We start from the raw sequence: 22109 nt of genomic DNA on the forward strand, positions 1-22109 counted from the left end.
GCGGATTTCACTCCTAAAATCCTCCAAAGATTCTCTCCCAACACCGCGTGGCTGTTAATTGGTTTATTGCCCATCGGATGTACTTCAAATTAACGACGCGTGACAACATAATTGGATTACCCAGATAATTTACCTTTGAACATTTAATCGATCTTGGTTGCACAGGTGTGCTTTAAAATCACGGTATTATAAAATGAACAAATGTTTTCCTTTCTTTGACAGATAAAGATGTGACAATATCATTTAGAATAAGATAATTATTATCTTTTATATTTGTGTCTTATGCCGTTATCTTTAAAATAGAACGTACATACGAAAAAGTATGAAGAAAATTGTTATTTTGTGTTTCTATTACAGTCCTGTCAGGTCATACATTGTGTTCTTTCAGCAAGGACGATTTTGCCACAATTAGTTTCTTTTATAACTTATTCAATAAGCAATATCAGCGCATTAATTGTTCATTATTAAAAAATCAACTGGCTAATAAAATCATGTTTTTTTTCGGTAACCCGATTCATCGGATCATCAAGTAAACTTAATTTATTGAGCAATGTAAAATATGATGTTTCACCACCTCGGTACATTTATACAGACTTGAATAATTCAAATTACGAACAGAAACTGTTAAATGACAACTCTGTTGACAAAGGAAATAATTTCAAGTGATATTGATAGTGTTCGTCATTTTCGCATTTTACGGAACGGTTTTCAAATTGACGAAAGTATTTATATCAATTTCGTCATTTGAATTTGGAAAGTGAAAAATATTTTCACATTAATTATATTATAAATGTACTATAATTCTACCGGTGTTTGACAAGTTTATGACGCTCAATCATTTTACGTTTACAAAAGATGTTAAAAGTTGTGATGATAAGTAATCCGCTTATCGCTATCCGATAGGTCACTAATCCTTTAATTATTAATAAAATTTATCAAACCTCATAATTGCCCATCATAATATTCTATTCCAGTTAAATCAGTCATCATTTTATTTTCAAAATTTCCCAACCGCCTACAATTGGCATTTCTTTATCGTATTATCATGATTATTGTCATTTGAATACAATCAGTCACCCCGGACAATTTCCATCATAATTTCCATTAATACATCACCAACTGTAAATCTATATTATTGACCATGGACATATAACTAATGTACTTTCTTTTTTGAAAGATAAAACATTAAAATTCAAATAGTTAAAATTGTTTACTCCCAAATTCCTCCCAACATTTTGAGAGGAATATCGGAGTTTGTCGGAGTGACTCCGACATTTTCCTCGGTGTAGGGTGTGGGAGAGTTGGTACTCTTGAACTGTACTGTAGGTCATATGACTTTTAAGAAGAAAAACTTACCTCATCCCAACTTGCCATTATATCCTGTAAAAGAAAGAGAAAACATTGTATCAAATTTGTACTCAGTTGTTATTTGATGAGGAATAATGAAACTGTAATTATGATGTCATATTTAGATTGTCCCAATATGTTTAATTATTGAAATTGATCAAATCTGTATTTTCTCTAAACTATGATTAACATCCAAATTTGTGTTATGTAACATACCACCATAAAAAAAATTGTATTATATAATTTTAGAACAAAATCACTCTTATTTTAAATAGATGCTGTACTTTCAGATTTTGCCTACATTTGAGTGTCACGTTAAAACAATCAAGAGCCATAAGTCCTGAGTAGTATAACATTTTATAAGTGAAAATTGGCACTTTCATAATTGAATGCAAGTTATTACACAGAAATGTCATAATTAGTTATTTTTCAATCAATTAAGGACAATAGCCCTTAATCAGAAAAAGTCTTTGTAGCAACCATTTGTCTAAATTAGTTATGTCACTTTTGGTTTCTGGTGGAGAGTTGTCTCATTCGCAATCATACCGCATCTCAGTATTTTTATATTGTTAAAACATCTTCAGTTTCAGCATAAATCATTAAAAAAAAAACTTAAAGTCAAGTATTAAAGCCCCTGTCTTAAGCTAATTATCAATTTTATTAAATACCTAAAGTGAAATCTGTTGGTCCAAGTTCTGCAACTGTCAATAAAGGATTACACGTGGGCCTTCGTTAAACTTTAATTTCAACTTCAGTATGTTATGTTAAGTCTGTCTTCATGGCCTTTATGCCACTTTATATAACATACCCCTTCTGCCAACAGTCAATTAACATGATAAGAAACTGCAAATAAAGTTTTATAAAAAATGTTAAATATATACACAGATGAAAACCTGTAAACAAAAGTGCACATTCTGTTTTGTCTGCTTTACTGATTATCATTGAATGTTGACATGTGTTGAAAGTGTAAAGTGTAACTAAGAAACATTCAATTAAAGTTTACAGGTATTTGGCCCAGTAGTTTCAGAGGAGAAGATTTTTAAATGTTAGCAAACTTGATGAACAAATTGTGTAAAATTGTCTTTAAAGAGCAATAACTCCTTAAGGGGTCAATTGACAAATTTGGTCATATAAACTTTTTGTAGATCTATCTTAATTTGCTGAAAATTATTGCTGTTATCAAGCAGAATGAGCAGATTTTTGTCAAAGGTAAAGACGACGGACGACGACGACGCCAGACGTCGGACGCAAAGTGATGAGAAAAGCTCTCCTAACCCGAAGAGCTAACAAGGCAAAATTTCCTTTAAATTACAAATTCAGGGACAGCAACCCAACAACAAAGGGTTGTCAGATCCATCTGAAAATTTTAGGGCAGATAGATCTTGACCTGATAAACAATTTAACCCCATCAGATTTTCTCTTAATGCTTTGGTTTTTGAGAACTTTATAAGCCAAAAACTGCATTTTACCCCTATGTTCTATTTTTAACCATGGCGGCCATCTTAGTTTGATGGCCTGGTCACTGGACACATTTTTCAAACTAAATACCCAAAAGATGATTGTGGCCAAGTTTTGATTAATTTGGCCCAGTAGTTTCAGAGGAGAAGATTTTTGAAAAGATTACTAAGATTTACGAAAAACGATTAAAAATTTACTATAAAGGGCAATAACTCCTATTGCTGTTTACAGTTTATCTCTATCTATAATAATATTCAAGATAACCAAATAAAAACAGCAAAATTTCCTTCAAATTAACAATTAAGGGGCAGCAACCTAACAATGGGTTGTCAGATTCATTTGAAAATTGATAGATCTTGACCTGATAAACAATTTTATCCCTTGTCAGATTTGCTCTAAATGCTTTGGTTTTTGAGTTATAAGCCAAAAACTGCATGTTACCCCTATGTTCTATTTTTAGCCATGACGGCCATCTTGGTTGGTTGGCCGGGTCACCGGACACATTTTTCAAACTAAATACCCAAAAGATGATTGTGGTCAAGTTTTGATTAATTTGGCCCAGTTAAGTTTCAGAGGAGAAGATTTTTGAAAAGATTACTAAGATTTACGAAAAACGATTAAAAATTTACTATACAGGGCAATAACTCCTAAAGGGGTCAACTGACCATTTCAGTCATGCTGAACATTATTGCTGTTTACAGTTTATCTCTATCTATAATAATATTCAAGATAATAACAATTAAAAACAGCAAAATTTCCTTCAAATTAACAATTAAGGGGCAGCAACCCAACAATGGGTTGTCAGATTCATTTGAAAATTGATAGATCTTGACCTGATAAACAATTTTATCCCTTGTCAGATTTGCTCTAAATGCTTTGGTTTTTGAGTTATAAGCCAAAAACTGCATGTTACCCCTATGTTCTATTTTTAGCCATGACGGCCATCTTGGTTGGTTGGCTGGGTCACCGGACACGTTTTTTAAACTAAATACCCAAAAGATGATTGTGGCCAAGTTTGGTTTAATTTGGCCCAGTAGTTTTTTGTAAAAGATTAATAAGATTTACAAAAAACGATTAAAAATTGACTATAAAGGGCAATAACTCCTTAAAGGGTCAACTGATCATTTCAGTCATGTTGATTTATTTGTAAATCTTACTTTGCTGAACATTATTGCTGTTTACAGTTTATCTTTATCTATAATGATATTAATCCCCTGGTTAAAGAATCTTTACAAACAAACATAAATTTACATTCTGCAGGAATTTATTCTTGGTACTCATTTGCAGATAAATTTTTAAAGATATGAAAATAAACCCAGAAAATTACTCTTATATTAATGTAACTTTTAAACAATCAAAAACGTGTTAAAATGTAATATTAAAAAGTGTGTTTCAGAGGAATATGAAAACACTACTTTAAATAAACTTTCAAAATTGGATTCCTCATCCAAACTTTGTCTTTATGGGAAATTAAAAATTAATTGTCAGTCTGAGGAATATTTACTCTCAAAATTTAGACTGAGTGATCATTCTCTAGGCATTGAATTGGGAAGGTACAGAAACATTCCAAGAGCACAAAGATTATGTAAGCTCACATAGAGGTGACAATCTCGTCCCAAATTATATCGGCCAAAAGTTGATCCGTCACCGTAACGGTATTATGAAAATAAATCAAGGATGTTGCAAACAAATATTTATTAATATGCAGTTTTTTATTAAGTATAATATAAATAATCTTTATTTTAAACGGAACATGGTACATGCGAATGAACAAGTGCCGAAGTGGAGTCACTATCTAGGACGGTATATTTAGGGCCGAACTGTTCAGTACAATTACGAAAAACCACTTATTACCATGAGGTCAAAATTTGTTTACATTTTGCACACGTTGAGAAATCTATCATTGATCTGATATTTTTTCTAAGTTATTTATATGCCGGACGACAATTAATAGAAAGGCACATATATAAACTTGGAGAAAATCAGAATTTACATCTGTAGGGAAAGGAAGAGTCAAAAGATACCAGTTATAAAAAAAAGTACCACCGGCACGGTAAGTTCAAAGTTAAAAGTTCTTTATTTTCCAATTAAGGGCCCCTAACGGGACATAATGACAAGTTACAACTCTGATTCTTAACACACATATAATGAAGATAAAATTAAAATTTAGCTGTATGATATATAAAACCAAACAACTCTGCATATCCGGCAATGACAAAATTATGTGTGTTTCAACACTTCCAAAATAGTTCGGAATGTGGTTTAATATGAGGCAGGCATTACCTGTGAAAGGTGACGAAGTATATGATCTTTTTTTAATTCAAACATATCTTAATTTCAGAACGGAAATACCATAACGTTTCTGATTTTGGTTCTGTTGTTAGGGATTTTAGTTGTGACGTTATTTAAGTTATGACATCATATACAACAGGGGAGTTACTTGTACAAGTGATTTTTAAAATCACTTATTTGAGTGATTTTTTATTTTTGCTTAGAAACATAGCAATCGGTAAAAAAAGCTTGAAATTTGAATTTCCCGCAATTTGTAGCTTGTTACAATCTCGCGAGATTTTTCGTAAACAACGTGGTTTTCCAAAGATATGGTGGAAAACACTGTAAACATTGACTAGATAAAGGAATTTACAAAAATTGCTTGAAAATGACTAAAAATAGCCTTGAAATATTTATAGTCTGGGGATTTTATAAGATTTTTGCTGATACTGTGAATATTTTTCCAATAAACTTCAACATTTAAACTACATTTTGACGTTGAAAAATATACGTACTCTCGATAGAAATGCAAGTACTTGCGTGGTCAGAAAATTGGACCTTCTGAAGATTGGAAATCACTTCAATGAGTGATATTTTTATTCAGATATAAAAGATCATTCCAGCAAGTGATTTTTTGGAATGGAATTAACTTAAAGGGGATTAACTCTTGACGACTTAAAAAGTTTAAACTAAAACGTGTATGTTTGTCAGAATGTCATAAATTTTTGGCACGATAATATAAATATGAAATCATTGTGTGCCTTCTTTATTTATTATAATTTCACAGTTTCTTCACACTGCAAACGGAAATATTAAATATTTATTTGATAAATTCAGACTTAATAAAGCAGATCTTTATGACCAAACTCCGTAACAACTAACATATGCCAAGATAATGTTCTTTTACCAGAGTTGATAAACAAATAATTTACATATTTTTCCGTGTATACTGTCCACATTCAACTTTCTATATATACTGGCAACTTGGTTCTGCATGGTTAATACAGGATAAAAACAAATGTTCCTTTTTTATTTTGTGAGATGGTTGATTATATAGGGAATCACTGAAGCATGACTGGAGCAGGCCCCCCCTTTAGGTCAGTCAGCGCCCCCCCCCCCCTTATGAAAAATTCTGGATCCGCCACTGATGACTGCTGTGGCGATCTCCAGGGGAAGCTTGTTCCAGTCTTTGGTGGTGTTCACAAAGAAGGACCATTTCCTGCAGTCTTTGGTTACTGTTTGTACCCTGCGTTCATGCTGTTGTGTATGTCTAGACATTGGCGGATCGGGGGGGGGGGTGGGTGGGGGGGTGGGTGTTTCGGGGGGTTGGACCCCTTTTTTGGCCGATCAATGCATTTGAATGGGGACATATAGTTGGAACCCCCCCCCCCTTTTTGTCCCCCTCCCCCCCCATTTTCAAATGGCTGGATCCACCCCTGCTAGATACTCTAGTAGGTCTAATAGGAGGTACATGTCTTTGTTGATTGCTACTTTGTTGTTGACAATCTTGTACATCAATGCGAGCCTGCATTTTAGTTTTTATTGATCTAACATCCAGATGTATGCATGTTATATCAAATTATTAAAAATCACTGTGCAGTAAGATCATTTGTACCATCACAGAAATCACTCTGTGCAGTGATTTAAAATCATTTGTACAAGTGATTTTAATTATTTAATGTAAATCACTATGTGCAGTGATTTAAAATCATTTGAACAAGTGATTAACACTATTATCTTTCCTGGTCTCATGGGTATTCTTACTATTAAAAATGCATTTTGACATCACAATTTCCATAGCAAAAGCATGCATTGTTCAAATTTATAAGTAAGAAAACATATGATCTGACCATAACTATTACTGAACTGTGTTGTGATTTATATTATTTCATGTAAATCACTCTGTGCAATGATTAAAAATCATTTGTACAAGTGATTTATATTTTTTTTATGCCATGATTTGAAATCATTTGTACAAGTGATTTTCATTATTATTTATACTGGTCACATGCATGGGCTTTCTAACTATAAAAAATGCATTGTAACGTCAAATTTTTATTGAAAAAGCATGCATCTATAGCTGTACAAAAACATAGGATTTGACCAAAATGAAAGTCACGTACTCATGGTGCAGTGATTTAAAACTATTACGAGTACAAGTGATTTTTATTATTTTAAACCCTAGCTTTAAACCTGCTTTAAAAACTTGGAGGGTAAACTGTTTTACCTCTGTCTGTCCATCCATCCGTCAGTCCCTCTGTCCCATGAATAATTTCGTCCCATTTTTGTCAGGAACTACTTGACAAGGATTTCAAAATTTGGTATTAGGGTTTTAGGGTTTATATAAGTCTGACAGCTACTTGTATACCCTGTGATGCGTTTTCCAGATTCATCAATCAACAACTAAAGGTACTTCCTGTCTATCGAACACTTGTATCATTTTTCAAATGATAGCCAAGTTTTAATGACAATCAATGTATTTGAATGAGGAAACATGGTTTAACTCCTTTTTTTGTCATCACATTCACAGTAAATGAGTTTTCTTTTTTTTTTATGGCTATACAAGTTACAAAAGGAAATCCTTAGGGACATAAATTGAATCTTATGAACATGATAAATTAATTTATCCAGATAAATCATAATGAATTCAGGGAAAGAAGAAGTCATTATCATCACTGTAAAAGTGTTTGCATTTTGTTGGCTTAAATTAGTTGACATTAGTTGGTAAATATCACCATGATCACTGACAAGGTCAATTGGCTATAAATACCTTGTGTGCTATAAATATTTCTTATCAACTAAAACATTCAAGGAGACTAACAATAATCACAAATACCACAAAATATGCTCAAAAGTTCTATCATATATCGTGTATATATATCATCTTCTTCTGGCGTCAACACTTTGTGGCATAATTGTCAGAAAGACCTTTTATGTGCACTCAAATACCCCCCCCCCACCCCCACCCCAACCCGATACATTTAAAAAGCATAAGTACATCATCATCATAATGTTCAACTTGATCTGTGGCATTTTGAAGCTAAAGTAAAAAAATCACTGGTTGAAGTGATGCATGTAAAAAAAAAAAAAAATCACTCTACACATGTACAGTGATTAAGATTTTAAGATTCACTGCATTAGTTAAAGTTGTTATAACTAAACATATAATCTAACACCCCTCCCCCCAAAAAAAAATAAAATTAAAAACACCAAACAAACCAAAAACAAAACAAACCCAGTTTCCTTCAAGCTACACCTATTTTCAAATTTATTGAAATAAAGGACACATCATGCACACTGAAGAAAAAAAAGTACATTTGAAAATACTTGTAGTAGTACAATGTAGCTTATACTTGTAACAGACCTGGCCTAACATTAATTTGTTAGTTTGTCTGATGAACTTTCAAAATAAGTGAGCAAAAAAATTAAAAAAGAAAGCATAGCACCCTCCCTTTTTTACAATTGATTAAAGGTTTTGCATTTTTTATGTTTTTGCCCTATGAAATATTCTAAAACAAGAATGTGTCCTAAGTACACAGATGCCCCACTCACACTATCATTTTCCATGTTCAATGGACTGTAAAATTGGGTAAAAAAATCTAATTTGGCATTAAAGTTAGAAAGATCATACAATAAGGAACATGTGTACTAAGTTTCAAGTTGATTGGACTTCAGCTTCATCAAAAACTACCTTGACCAAAAACTTTAACCTGAAGCGGGACAAACGGATGCACAGACAAAAGGACACACAGACGAACGAACGAACAGACAGATGGACGGACACACAGACCAGAAAACGAGGTCAAGGTCAGATGACACCTGCCAGTTGGACATGTACACCTTACAGTCCTTCCATACACTGAATATACTAGCCCTATTGCTTATAGTATTTGAGATATGGACTTGACCACCAAAACTTAACCTTGTTCACTGATCCATGAATTGAGGTCGAGGTCAAGTGAAAACTGTCTGACAGACATGAGGACCTTGCAAGGTACGCACCTATCAAATATAGTTATCCTATTACTTATAATAAGAGAGAATACAACATTACAAAAAATTTGAACTTTTTTTTTCAAGTGGTCACTGAACCATGAAAATGAGGTCAAGGACATTGGGCATGTGACTGACAGAAACTTCGTAACTTGAGGCATCTATATACAAAGTATGAAGCATCCAGGTCTTCCACCTTCTAAAATATTAAGCTTTTAAGAAGTTAGCTAACGCCGCCGCCGCCGGATCACTATCCCTATGTCGAGCTTTCTGCAACAAAAGTTGCAGGCTCGACAAAAATCGCATAGAAAAACTTCATTTATTTCTTTAATTTCAAAATCCTGGGTATTTTGGAAAAAAGGACCCTGGGCAGTCTCGGGGAATATTTCACACAATTTTCAATGAAATGGGAAAACCCAACAAATATACCAGATGTGAGTTTTGATGTGTATAGTTCTTTAGAAATTACCTCTTTTGTGAAAATAAGAAAAAAAGAAACTACATGATCATGATGATTGCCATTTATAATTCTATTTCCCTGTCCTTTTCGTTTTTAAACTTGACAACATGGCATCAAAATACAGTACTTCTTATAACCCACATGTGATAAGATTTTTTTCACCTTCAAAGACAGAAACCATGGTAACAGTTAATAAATTCTGGGATAGCCTATACAATTAGATTTTTTTTTAACTGGCCAAGCAGGCCAACACTTTTCTAAATTCACTTACCCTTCCAGATATTTACTTTTCCTTCAAAATTGAGAAAGAATTACCTCAAAGATCTGTAGTAATGTGTTTAGTTAGCCTTTGTTAGTCTTTATATGTTTTGGAGTTTAGTGTGACGTCCATTTTCACTGTCTAATACACAATTTTATTTCGGGGCCAGCTGATGACCACTATAAAGGGTGTGGGATTTTCTCGCTGCGTTGAAGACCCATTGCTGGCCTTCATCTGTTGTCTGCTCTTTGCATGCTTTGGTCGGGTTGTTAACTCTTTGACATATTCTCCATTTCCATTCTCAATTTTATTATATTATACAAATATCCAATGTCAATTTATTTTTAGTGAGGAAGAAAGTGAAAGTAACATTTTATTAGATTTATACATGAACATTTGTTAACTCTTCCAATTAGTTTCTGTAAAAAAAATATATTACTTTTTTCTTTTTTCATGTTTTTCTTTTTCATAATTTTCAATTCAAGAGTTTTATTTGATTGTCACCTATGGCGATTTCAGGCAATTTTATTTTTAATTTATTTTTTGTATTTGTTTGGTAAACCCAAAATTAGCCTTGTCCACTTCCGGAATCTGGTCCAGTATTGATTTTGTCTACATTTCCAGTTTATAACCGCCATTTGTCGAAGTTGTCATGGTTGTATTTTGTCAGTTGGATATGTTTTTCACTCGGTTTTACACATTGCTTGTTTGCCATTTTTCGCATAAAGCTAGCAGTTGACAGTCAGGGGTTCTACTTGTACAAGTTATTTTTATTTACTCGAAGAAGTGATATTAATCATGTTAATATACTTATATAAGGCCGAGAAAAAAAAAAGATCGATGTTTCTGGTAACCCGACTGACCCTGTTTTTTTAGCCCCGACCCTAACTTTTTTATTGGATCCTCAAAAAAAAAAAAAAAAAAATTGTATCAACCGACCCCGTTTTTGACACAGGCTTCTGATAGATGACATAGAAAGCCAGTAAAACATTTTATTAATGTCAAAAGGTATTCCAAATAGGTTAAAATCCAAGAAATTTGCACAGCAGGTGCTTCAAAAACATTGCAAATGGCACACTTCCGGTTTTTGAAACTAATTACGGATCCGGACTTGGAAAAACCATGATAATTTTCCGGATTTCATTTACGATGTCAAAAAAAAAAAAAAAAAAAAAAAAAAAAGAATTCCGACCTACTGACCCTATTTTTCAAAATGATGTTACCGGAAACACATATCTTTTTTTTTTAGGCCTAAGTAAATTTGTAGGATACTTATACAAGTGATTTTATTTACTTGTATCTAGGTAAAAAACATATTGGCTGAGTTATGTACCTTAGACATTCAGATTTTTTTACTTAGAGAAGTAAACTAGAGGCTCTAAAGAGACTGTGTCGCTCACCTTGGTCTATGTGAATATTAAACAATGGACACAGATGAATTCATGACAAAATTGTGTTTTGGTGATGGTGAAGTGTTTGTAGATCTTACTTTACTAAACATTCTTGCTGCTTACAATTATCTCTATCTGTAATAGTACTTTCTGTGGAAAATGTTATTGAAAATCTTCAAATTTTAAGAAAATTGTTAAAAATTGACTATGAAGGGCAATAACTCCTTAGGGGGTCAATTGACTATTTTGGTCATACTGACTTATTTTTAGTTCTTACTTTGCTGTACATTATTGCTGTTTACAGTTTATCTCTATCTATAATAATATTCAAGATAATAACCAACCAGGTGCTCCACAGGGCGCAGCTTTATACGACCGCAGAGGTCGAACCCTGAACAGTTGGGGCAAGTATGGACAAAACATTCAAGCGTGATACAGCTCTGAATTTGGATTGTGATCAAATTTTTGACATTACATGTTTTTTTTTACACAAAACAAATGTCAAGATTTTACAAATCAATTAAAGATTTCTTCTTCAAACTTTTTAAATCTAAAATTAAATAGTTGACACAGCATAGGTTTCTGACACAGAATGAATGTGGTCTAATGAACTTAAAAGTTTTTTTTTTGCCTTTGAGCAATTCACTATGCTGTTGAATATATAATCCTCTCAAAAAAATGTTTGAAGAAATTTTCTTTTTATTTATGAAATCTGAAATGAGAAAAATTAAAACTCCCCCCCCCCTTTTTTTCACATCTCCGTTTCCCTTTTTCCAAAACTGATATCAATTCAAATTTCTAATGGAGTTTGCAACAATAACTACTCTTTTAAATACATCATAAAATATTAAAATGTAAAATAAAGTGCTTGTTATCACTGAATGGTAAAGATTGGTTGGTAGTAAAAGTGAATATACATTGTTTATTGTATAAAACAATAAAAAAAACTTCATCAGCAACATTTTATATTGGCAAATTTCCAATGAAGTTATTTACATAAGGTTATTGGCAAATAAAAATAGAAAATGACATCATAGTCATGTCTGGCAAATTTCCAACATATATTATCAACTACTATTCTATACAAAGAAAGATAACTCCAATTGAAAATTAATTGCTATTGCACAATATTGTGCAATTAGATATTTCTTGCTATTGTGCAATACTGTGCAATTGAAAATTTCTTGCTATTGCACAATACTTGATATGGAATCCTGATTTGGACCAACTTGAAAACTGGGCCCATAATCAAAAATCAAAGTACATATTAAGATAAAGCATATCAAATAAGCCCAAGAATTTAATTTTTGTTAAAATCAAACTTGGTTTAATTTTGGACCCTTTGGACCTTGATGTAGACCAATTTGAAAACTGGACCAAAAATTAAGAATCTACATAACAGTTAGATTTGGCATATCAAAGAACCCATTTATTCAATTTTTGATGAAATCAAACAAAGTTTAATTTTGGACCCCCATTTGGACCAACTTGAAAACTGGGCCAATAATTAAAAATCTAAGTACATTTTAAATTCAGCATATCAAAGAACCCCAAGGATTCAATTTTTGTTAAAATCAAACTAAGTTTAATTTTGGACCCTTTGGACCTTAATGAAGACCAATTTGAAAACGGGATCAAAAATTAAAAATCTACATACATAGTTAGATTCGGCATATCAAAGAACCCCAATTATTTAATTTTTGATGAAATCACACAAAGTTCAATTTTGGACCCTTTGGGCCCCTTATTCCTAAACTGTTAGGAGCAAAACTCCCCAAATCAAACCCAACCTTCCTTATATGGTCATAAACCTTGTGTTTAAATTTCATAGATTTCTATTTACTTATACTAAAGTTATGGTGCAAAAATCAAAAAAAAAATGCTTATATGACCCCTTTTTGGCCCCTAGTTCATAAACTGTTGTGACCTCAACTCCAAAAATCAATCCCAACCTTCCTTTTGTGGTCATAAACCTTGTGTTAAAATTTCATTGATTTCTATTTACTTATATTAAAGTTATTGTGCGAAAACCAAGAATAATGCTTATTTGGGCCCTTTTTTGGCCCTTTTAAAATTCCTAAACTGTTGGAACCAAAACTCCCAAAATCAATCCCAACCTTCCTTTTGTGGTCATAACCCTTGTGTCAAAATTTCATAGATTTCTATTCACTTTAACTAAAGTTATAGTGCGAAAACCAAGAAAATGCTTATTTGGGCCCTTTTTGGCCCCTTATTCCTAAAATGTGGAGACCAAAACTCCCAAAATCAATCCCAACCTTCCTTTTGTGGTCATAAACCTTGTGTTAAAATTTCATTGATTTCTATTCACTTTTACTAAAGTTAGAGTGCGAAAACTAAAAGTATTCGGACGACGACGACGACGACGACGCAGGACGACGACGCCAACGTGATAGCAATATACGACCAAAAAATTAAAATGTTTGCGGTCGTATAAAAACAGCAAAATTTCATTAAAATTACCATTTCAGGGGCAGCAACCCAACAACGGAATGTCCGATTCATCTGAAAATTTCAGGGAAGATAGATCTTGACCTGATGAACAATATAACCCATGTCAGATTTCCTCTAATGTTTTGTTTTTTTGAGTTATAAGCCAAAAACTGCATTTTACCCCTATGTTCTATTTTTAGCCATGGTGGCCATCTTGGTTGGTTGGCTGGGTCACCGGACACATTTTTTATACAAGATACCCCAATGATGATTATGGCCAAGTTTGGTTGAATTTGGCCCTGAAGTTTCAGAGGAGAAGATTTTTCTAAAAGATTACTAAGATTTACGAAAAATAGTTAAAAATTGACTATAAAGGGCAATAACTCCTAAAGTGGTCAACTGACCATTTTGGTCATGTTAACTTATTTGTAGATTTCACTATGCCGAACATTATTGCTGTTTACAGTTTATCTCTATCTATAATAATATTCAAGATAATAACCAAAAACAGCAAAATTTCCTTAAAATTACCATTTCAGGGGCAGCAACCCAACAACGAAATGTCCGATTCATCTGAAAATTTCAGGGCAGATAGATCTTGACCTGATGAACAATATAACCCAGGGATCTCCATGGATGAAATTTGAACGATGGAGGAACTTTCACCATCATAAACCGTATCTACGTCGTACAGTGTAGCACGATCGAAAGTATTTAATCCCTCCACATAAGGACAGCTAGTGAACATGCTAATTCATTGCTTATTTAAATTATATTTATTTTAATTTTCATTATTATATAAAAGTATATTTATAATAAATACCTGTTTGTAACCCTTCAAAGGCCAAGCCCTCCTGCCCCCTCCCTTTCCCTTAGTCAAGAATGACCAATAGCTATCACGAAGGTCCCAATGTAGTTTTCTTGCTATTTTTGGTAATTGTAATGGGGGTTAAAATTCATGTGGAGGTTATTTTTCACGTACATTTTCAAATTCAGAATTCATGAACCCATTACCGGTATGGCTGGTTTGCAGCAACGACAAAACGAGTCGTACGGGTTATGTAAAAGGTTAAAAAGATTTGTAAAGCGAACGTTGTCAAATGAAAAGGTTTTTAATTTTTTTTTTTTTTTTAACAAATTCAAATTCAAATATTTATTGTCATATAAACTCTGAACAATAAGTTTGTGACAAATAATATAAACATACACAAAATACATTTAACAAACAAACCATGAAAACAAAAAAAAGCAAAAAAGCAAAACAATCTATCTATATGATATATAAATATATGACTTTAACTAGCAAATCGATGCTATACATGCTATATGGCTAAGTATTCAGTAAAGTGTTGTAAGTGTGTGACAAAATGTATGATTTTAAAAGTAGCTGTTTCAATCATAATAACATGATTTTCTGAAAGGAGAATGATTCTAGTTTAGGGTTTTACATGTAAAAAGATAGTTATTTAGTCATAATACATACAATTAGACCTAAATTGCATGTTGGACAGAGGTTATGTTGGACGTAACAGGACATTGAAAAACGAATATTTTCCTTTTATATAAAGGCTTTGTTAATATATATTAATGAATATTAATTTTTCTCTGACAGTTCATAAGATCGTCAATTAAAGTATATCATTTTGTTAAATTTTTCAAAAATTAACTTGCAAGTTTGAAAAATCTTAAAATATGTCGGACAAACAAGGACATTTTTGGATGAGAATATGTTCCATTTGCATCATTCAAAGTCAAAAACAAAATCAAAACTATGCTGTTTATACTAATATCTACAGTTGGTGTTCCTCAGCAAGAGGTAAAATGGTTCATTATTAAATAAATGGATAAAATGAAACCATAAAGAACTGTTGGATGAACAGCGTACAGAATTCATTTGTTGTAGGACAAACATAGGACAGATTATATTCATACCTGCCAACTTTAACAATTTAGGCGTGTACTACACGATTTTGACCTTTTGTCACGGTTGCACGATCGTGATCCTGAAAAACCCTCAGAGCTCTAAAACACGATTTTGTGAAAATCTACATGAAAAATATTATTGTTCCCGATTTTGAACTGTGTCCAATGGTTTACAATTGTGTTCAGCCAATCAAATTCTATGTTTCTCATGATCAAATTAATCAGCCAATCAGCCAATCAAAAAAGTTTTCTCTTAAGAATATTCTAAGATCCTAGATTTTGAACTTGTGTTGTATTCTTCTGTTTGTTAAAATCGTGAACATGGCAAATGGTTTTTCACCTGCAAGGAGGTTCTTACACAGAATAAGAATAAAAGCATGACTGATTGACAAACTTCAATGATGCAGTACTACCATAAAGATAATAAATAGTAGTTTATTCACTAATTTATTGATATTACACTTGCTGTAACAAATGTTATAAATTTAAGTATTCAATTAAATTAACAAATTATTTAAAGTACAATATATACCATGTATACTATTCTTTATTTTTCACAAGGACAAAAAAAAACCGATATGAGGAATCTCTTAAATGAGGGACTTCCCTTAGTCAAGGGGTCATTTTACTCTTGTAAAAAATAAAATAGAAAAATCATTAAATGTAGATTTTTTAACTTAAAAATGGGAAATTCTGACATTATATTTAGAACAATTCTGACATTATATTTAGAACAACTTTTCTGAATGAAGGATCCAATTATTTTGAAAAATAAAGAAGATATAAGGCCAAGAACATATCAAAATTCTTGGACATGTGTTGACCATATAATACCAGATAGATCATTTATAAGATGTAAAGTTCTTTGGGAAAAGTTTCTTCAAATAATATGAATATGTGCTCAATTTTACTTAAAAAGTGGTTTTTAATGTCCTAACATTGAGGGGAATTACCCCCAGGTGTTGTTCCCAACCTGATAAAGATCCTTCTTTGTGCATAATATCAAAATGGAAAAGTCAACAATTATTTAATATCTTTACACATGAAATTAATTCCTGGTCTTGCAGCCACATGTTCATCTTTTCTACTGATATATAATAACTAGAATCATGCAAATAAACTTAAGAAAAAGGCATGTAAGCTCATCTTACAAATATGACACTTTTTCCAGACCATAAAACAGCACGTGCATAATACCTGTCATCGCAAAGTATTGTAACCTTTGAAATTGTTTTCGCGCACTAAAACCCCCATGGGCACTTTTAAAAGTTGGCAGGTATCTATATTCCCTGTCGGACAAAGATAGGACATTATTCATTATTTTACTGATCCTAATGGCAATTAAGAAGAGACGAGGAAGGGTCTGAGAACTATTTTTAAATTTATGTGGACTTATTAGTTGTTAACAAGTTTCTTTTTACTTTTAAAAAGCTGTTACGTCCGCCATTAGAAGATTTTGTCCTAAGGTTCGTCCAACAGAACATTATCGGACTCTTGTTACGTCCTAATTTTCAAAATTATGTCAAATTTACACTGTCAACAGTTTAAAACCTCTTTATTTTTCATATATACAGTAGTATTTAAGGTTAAGTTATTGTCAAAGTGGAAGCAAAATTGATTCAGTGACTTGTGGTAGCCATTGTAGAGAATATCTTGGATGTTGGACGTAACATTAATTCGGATGTAACTTCCATCTCTTGGTTGGACAGAAAGAGTGTTCACCCCTTCGATGTCGTTGACCTCGAGTAAAAAGGAACAGTTGACAGCAATACCGTATGTGCATCGCGATTGTCGTAAAATTTGTTGTCATAAACATTAAAAAAAACTTAAACCGAGTTGGCAACTTGTAAATGAAAATTGAAATTTTCGCCCGTTACGGTTGGACAGATTTTTCAAGAGTAAACTTTAATGGCAATTCCTGAAAAAATAAAACTTTCTGCTGTATCTTCATGATGAATTATCACATTTTAGTTAATAAGCTCAAGCCTCCAGATATTTAGTGCATTTAATTGCCCTCTATTGTGACATAACTTATATTTCATTTTCACTTAGGAAGAAGACAGAAAATGTTAGTCCGACAACGTGACCATTTAAAATTGTTTTTAATCCTTATTTTTCTAAGATTTTTCATGTTTAAGTGTCCTAAACCTTGCCAAACCTATTGTATTACCTGAAAATCCTTTTTACCTAGTTGCCATTCATAAAAAAGGTTTATAAAACAATTTTGATTTTGGGTCATTCGACCATGTCACAAAATAAGCATGCAAAAAACAGGGAATTCAACACTTCATTTATGAAATACTTTATTCAACAATAAACTTTTTCGTATGAAACTGTTTATATTATCGCTTCATCATACAGTGGATTGATTAGCTACCTGCATTAAAACTCAAAATAATTTAAAATATGATAAAAATGCATTTTTCTGGGACACCCATTGAAACAGCACTTTACTGAATACTTAGTCATATGCAACATGCATCTTTCGATTCTGAATAGACAAAAATGATAGAAACCGGAAACGCGGATGTATCAATTTGATTGTAAACTACGAAATGAATTCGGAATTACGATACGATATTTATTTACAGGAAATATTAAAAGTTTTTACTTTTTAACTTTTAAAGTAATTCTATATTATCGTTACAATACAGCAGTAGTCAAGTTATTTGCGATGAAATAATAATTACTGTTTTACGTCTTATTTTGTACTTCTTAAAAAGGGGGATGCTGATTGCGTAAGTCAAAATAAAAGCATGTGTTATACTTGTTAAACTTTGTAACTTGGCTATTAATTTATTTATTTAATCTGAATTATCATATAAGCATTTGCGGAAACTTAATTAAATAATTCGACAAATGAATCGTCTATCTTCAGATAATATTCTCCTGTCTGCTTTGTTGATTTACCTGTACAAGCGATAGAACTGGATTACACTATAAAGAAAGCCTGAAGGTTATGCAATTACATGCATTTGATTATAATTGCTAAAAAAAATGGCGTCAGGCTATAAAAACGATCACAGTTTTGAAAGATGGCGCAAGTCATTTGACGATGGCGCAAGACATTTGAACGATGGTGCAAGTCATTTGACGATGGCGCAAGACATTTGAACGATGGTGGGGCGCCATCGTTAAACAGGTCATGGAGATCCCTGGCTAATAGTTCTTCCAACAGGGCTAGTAAAATCCTGCTAACAATACATTGTAAGCCCTGGGCTAGTGAGTTTTAACAAAATTTCTTAACCCCTGATACTCCAATCATGTGATAAGAATCATGAGAATACTAGGTTGTTTTATACCCCAATCATGTGATAAGAATACTACATTGTTTTATACCCCAATCATGCCAATCATGTGATAAGAATACTACTTTGCTTTATACTCCAATCATGTGATAGGAATACTACATTGTTTTATACCCCAATCATGCCAATCATGTGATAAGAATACTACGTTGATTTATACTCCAATCATGTGATAAGAATACTATGTTGTTTTAAACCCCAATCATGTGATAAGAATACTACATTGTTTTAAACCTCAATCATGTGATAAGAATACTATGTTGTTTTAAACCCCAATCATGTGATAAGAATACTATGTTGTTTTAAACCCCAATCATGTGATAAGAATACTACATTGTTTTAAACCCCAATCATGTGATAAGAATACTACGTTGTTTTAAACCCCAATCATGTGATAAGAATCATGAGAATACTACGTTGATTTACATGTATACTCCAATCATGTGATAAGAATACTTTGTTATTTTTAACCCCAATCATGTGATAAGAATACTATGTTGTTTTTAACCCCAATCATGTGATAAGAATACTACATTGTTTTATACCCCAATCATGTGATAAGAATACTACTTTGTTTTATACCCCTATGTTCTATTTTTAACCATGGCGGCCATCTTGGTTGGACACACTTTTTAAACTACATTTTTTTTTTGTAGATACCCCAATGATGATTGTGGCCAAGTTTGGATTAATTTGTCCCAGTATTTTCAGAGGAGAAGATTTTTGTAAAAAGATTACTAAGATTTACGAAAAATGGTTAAAAATTGACTATAAAGGGCAACAACTCCTAAACGGGTCAACTGACCATTTCGGTCATGTTCAGACTTACTTGTAAATTTTACTTTGCTGAACATTATTGCTGTTTACACTTTATCTCTATAATAATATTCAAAATAATAACCAAAAACAGTAAAATTTCCTCAAAATTACCAATTTAGGGGCAGCAACCAAACAACTAGTTGTCCAATTCATCTTGACCTGATAAACAATTTTACCCCATGTCAGATTTGCTCTAAATGCTTTGATTTTTTAGTTTTAAGCCAAAAACTGCATTTTACCCCTATGTTCTATTTCTAGCCATGGCGGCCATCTTGGTTGGTTGGCCGGGTCACCGGACAACTTTTTTAAACTAGATACCCCAATGATGATTGTGGTCAAGTTTGATTTAATTTGGCACAGTAGTTTCAGAGGAGAAGATTTTTGTAAACGACGGACGACGACGGAAGCGGGACTCAAAGTGATGGGAAAAGCTCACTTGGCCCTTGGGGCCAGGTGAGCTAAAAAAGGTAGGACTTTGTAACTACGTAAAAATTTCTAACCAGCAATGAAATTTCTTGTCAAAATTGGGTGTCAAAGTTCCCCCCAAAATTTGCTCTCAGACTCCAGACGTAAAAAATGGCTTCAGCTGTATGACGTCGTAGAAAGGCGTCCCAGAAAAAAAATGAAATAGCCTAGCCAGAAGTCATAGGGGTCTCATTAGGGGGTTCCGATCCTGGATCCCACATTGTTTTGTCAGATTCCCGTATTTCGCTTACACTATGTACGTAAGCAATTCTTATTTTGTTGTCATTTCTCGGGTCCCGCTAGACGTCATTTCCCATTTTCACGACACAATAGTTTGACTTTCAGGTGTCAGGCTTACAAACAATAGGCAATCCCACGTCATGCTTAGACCCCAATGAGACCCACGTCATAATTATTTGGACCAGGTATGAACCTGAAATTTGAGCATGAATTGACAGCAAAATACGGTTTTGAAGAGGAGAGGTGAAAAAAGTAGTTGGGTACCTTCTCCTAAATATACGTTGATCAGGTTGGGCTCAAGTCATGAAACATGGGGTGGTCCCAGGTTTGTGGGATAAACACGTTTTTCTGGGGTAGAAAAAAACCCACAAAACTGGGGTAAAAAACTTCGTTCATAGTTTTCACATAAACTGTGAAAAACCGCACCATGTCAGCTGTTGCGGTAATCTTTATCCAACATGAACTTTTGTTTACGTTAAGTTGTTTGCCATGGCAATACTTATTCTTTTGTGTAAGTCTCAGGACAAATGGGCTTCATAACCGGAAGTGTCAAAATCAAGTCATTTATCAATAATATCATATCATTTCTTTACTTTCTAGACAAATTGTCTTTCTCACTAACTTTGCCGACTGACATTACTCCATCTTGAACAACAATGCATGAGCAGTATGAAACAAAGCTTTCTATTGGTTGATTAATCTTTTGACTTTTGTTAAATTCTATGGAGGGCATAATTAACAAAACAATACCAAAAACTGTTTTTCATTTTGTATCGGAGATGCTGAAATTATCTCCCTTTGCAAGAATAAAGAATGACTCAAAATGAACTATAGTACTGTGTAAGAACAGAATAATTAAGTGAAGATGTAAATGAAACTATCTTATGATGATTTGAAATACAGTTTCCAACTTACTATATATTTTATAGAATACTTTGCTATTCTTATGGAAGAATTATACCTTTTAAATGAACTTGTTAAAATAGAGTTATAATAGAAATATAACAAAATGCTTGTAAACGACCATGCAAGGGAGATGTAACCAGTCAACCCTTTTTGGAGAAACTACACAAGAAGTAATGAATATATATATAAAGTTTATAATATAAAGATTGAATAAAAACATTTAGTTGTGTCTGTTCTTTCTTCAAATATAGTTATCCGGTTGCGGGAATTATCGCTACATTGAAGACCTGTTGGTGACCTTCTGCTGTTGTTTTTTTATTTGGTCGGGTTGTTGTCTCTTTGACACATTCCCCATTTCCATTCTCAATTTTATTAACATGTTTTTTATTCTTATATACTCCACAATTCTCCTTTTATAATAATGTATGTATATAATGCTTCTTTGTTATAATAGGATTTGACATCTGTATTGATATGTGACAGCATGTAGTTTATTGTATATAAACCACACACACAAGTTTTTATCAAATTTGACTAACTTTAACGCCCTTCTATGATCGATTATAAGCTTTTCTTGTATTTCTTTTATAACTCTATTTCAACAAGTTCATTTAAAAGGTATAATTCCTCCATAAGAATAGCAAAGTATTCTATAAAATATATAGTAAGTTGGAAACTATATTTTAAATCATCATAAGATAGTTTCATTTACATCTTCACTTAATTATTCTGTTCTTACACAGTAATATAGTTCATTTTGAGTCATTCTTTATTCTTGCAAAGGGAGATAATTTCAGCATCTCCGATACAAAATGAAA

General features: G+C 32.5%; 1 protein-coding gene and 1 long non-coding RNA gene across 2 annotated transcripts in view; both read right to left on the reverse strand.

Moving 5' to 3' along the window:
* LOC143083960 (uncharacterized) overlaps positions 1 to 22109 on the reverse strand; it is a 292090-nt gene that overhangs the window by 86561 nt on the left and 183420 nt on the right. The window lies entirely within an intron of this gene.
* The window catches only part of LOC143083954 (uncharacterized), a 33727-nt gene that overhangs the window by 1367 nt on the left and 10251 nt on the right, over positions 1 to 22109 (reverse strand). The window contains exons 2-3 of the long non-coding RNA XR_012980954.1: positions 2016 to 2190; positions 1357 to 1380 (exon numbers count right to left, since the gene is read on the reverse strand). This is a non-coding gene — a long non-coding RNA (uncharacterized LOC143083954). The remainder of the gene's footprint in view (positions 1 to 1356; positions 1381 to 2015; positions 2191 to 22109) is intronic.

Source organism: Mytilus galloprovincialis, chromosome 7, assembly GCF_965363235.1.
Source record: "Mytilus galloprovincialis chromosome 7, xbMytGall1.hap1.1, whole genome shotgun sequence".
NCBI lineage: Eukaryota > Metazoa > Mollusca > Bivalvia > Mytilida > Mytilidae > Mytilus > Mytilus galloprovincialis.